The following is a 2,737-nucleotide window of genomic DNA, read 5'->3' on the forward strand; positions in this document are numbered from 1 at the left end:
TCTTATTTCATCAATTCCGATTCACTGCAATCTTTTATAAATTGATTAAGAACGNATTTGAATGTTGAAAGAACATTAATAATTGCAACCTTCTCGCTGTGTAATGAAAGGATATACTATTATTGTGCTTTATAGAATTATCGATTGGACTTACGAAACATCAATATTTACGTTAAACATATAAAACCTGTAATCCATTCACTATGAAGTGAAGCATAATTAATGTAAGTGTGATTAATATAATTGGTATATAAATAGATAATATTTGCTTCATTAAAAAGGATGAATTTCATTTTTATTCTTTTTCATAATTATCTATACTTTAATATTAAAAAAAATTAATTTGGTTATTGATTTAGTTGATAATCTAATTAAATAATTTCTAAAATTTATTTAAAATCTTATTAAGGGATTAGAATCCAAAGTTTCGAGATTTAATTCTACTTTTATTATTGCTTTTTACCTCACCTGTTTCCAAAGAATCCTTTAATTTCTTTGGAACAATAAATACATAAAACATAGTTTATATTATGTATTTATTGTATTTATATAACTAAACTTTTATATTAACACAATCAATATCAAAATTATTTAATCAAATAATTATCCTCACATCAAAAATATCAGCAATCCAAAAGAAATCTTCACTTTGATATAATTCCTATCAAACACCACAGCACCATAATTTGAACCAACAACTAGCCTCAAAAATAGTTAGCAACGCTCTTACGATCACTCTGTAAAATTCTAACAAAATCTTTCAACCGCAAAAACATTCCAATAAAAAAAAAAAAAAAAAAATCCCTCAGCAAACTACATCGAAAAGTAAACTTTTCACTCGAGTTAATTGTAAACACGTTTTAATCCTACCTCGCGGATGTTTTTGCCACATGGAAAATTCCATGTCACAAGAATGTAACATCAGAAGCATCGAACCCTGCGATCCTGAGGGCGCATTGATACGGATGCAAAGTTAAGTCGCAGCGGGTGTTCCTTACGAGCCACCTTCTTCTTCGCCCGATTTTTCATTTCCCTTTCACGCTATACTTCCCCTTGACGCGCCGCGGGTATAATGAACGTAATTTCATGTAAAACACCGCAACAGACCAACGATAACCACGTTGCACACGCGTTGGATGCGTGTAACTAGAAAACTGTCTGGCTACTTAACTCGCGGCCTAGAGGAACGTATCTTGATTATTCTTTTCTTCCTTGTTTTTCTCGCGGGATAAATGTTTACGAGAGGAAACGAGACCGAGGAGAGATACCGGGGTTGTTTTCGGTATAATTAAGTTGTAATTACCGGTGGTTGATCCGGGTCTGTGATTTAGGCGTCCCGATGAAAGCTTGTTTGTTTACGAGGATGATTTATTATGTAGATTATTTTTAAAAATCGCGCACGTGTGACGGGTGCGAAGGTTGTACTTCTTTGCAGGATTCGCCGCAATTTTTTCTCAGGTGATTTATCGCGAATGTTCGGCAGTGGTTGGATATTATCGATTGTCTCGTTTATTTGAACAAAATTCAAATAAAATAAAATTATTATAAATATAATATTTAAATTTAACGAATTAATTTATTGGATCAAAAAGATTATTGGAAATAATAAGTTCAATGGATATGTATTAATTTTATACTTTAAAAGAAAAAAAGGAGCGAATATTTTAGCAATTTCTCGATATGCATTCCGACCATGGAAATCTGGTTTATTTCGCGCGCTAAGGAATTCGAAAAATTCGAGCAGGGCGTTCTGTTGCGTAAGCGATCCTCTCCTCCCTTTCAGCTGGCCTCCTCGAACCGATTACTAGGCCGAACGAAGCGCATTCTTTCCGCCAACGAATAAAACCACGCGAAACGAGCAGAGGAACCAGCGACTGGAAGGGTGAGGATCCCGAAGAGAAACGAGACGATGCAAAAGAGGCACACGTAGATCGAAAAGAACAACTATGGTTAAGAGAAACTAAAAATATGAACATTTCTTTTCTTTCTTTTGTTTCCCTTTCTTTCTTCTGTCATTTTTCAATATCCTTTCATCTTTTTCTTATATTTTAATTTATAACTCGTACGCTCGTTTCCTATTCAACAATTCTCCTTTCTCTTTTCAATTATAGTTTTATACACCTTTGATTATTTCTTTTTTTGTTCCCCTTTTCTCTTAATCCTTAATCTCTTCTCTTCAATATTTTATTTGTACCCTTCTCCTATTTTCTGTTCTCTTTTTTTTCCATCATTCTTTCATTTCTCACTTTTCAATACTTCATCTTCCTTCCTATTCTTCCTATTTTTTTTTCTTTTTACAATTTCCCCTTCCCACCGCTCCTCCAATCTCCTCCAATCCTCCTCCTCCGTATCATTCCTCCCCACCTCATATCCTCTTCTTTCTTTCAACACTCTTTCCCACTTTTTACAACTTCCTCTTTCCAATCTTCCAACTCCAATCTTCCCTCCTCTCATCTAATCTCCACTCTTCCTCGACCTCTTTTTCTTCCCGTTGCCAACCATTTCTCACTCTTCTCCGTCCACTCCCTTTCTCCCCTAACCTCCCCCTCCCCCTAACCCAGACCTGGCGGAAAACGCAGCAACCGATGCCGCCGCGGCGATGAATAATGGATTTCGAACGCAGCCATGCCAGCTACCCACCCCGGTTGAATATTCATAATGCGTTTCTACGCCACGTGATACGAGATCCTGCAGCGTTCCACGAGACGAGCACGCGCTCGCGAAACGGGACGCAGCC

At 36.3% G+C, this 2,737-nt stretch overlaps 1 long non-coding RNA gene across 2 annotated transcripts in view; it reads right to left on the reverse strand.

Annotated features, from left to right (window-relative positions):
* LOC102671954 overlaps window positions 1-2,737 on the reverse strand; it is a 105,020-nt gene that overhangs the window by 20,206 nt on the left and 82,077 nt on the right. The window lies entirely within an intron of this gene.

This window comes from Apis dorsata, unplaced genomic scaffold (genome assembly GCF_000469605.1).
Source record: "Apis dorsata unplaced genomic scaffold, Apis dorsata 1.3 scaffold_452, whole genome shotgun sequence".
Classification (NCBI taxonomy): domain Eukaryota; kingdom Metazoa; phylum Arthropoda; class Insecta; order Hymenoptera; family Apidae; genus Apis; species Apis dorsata.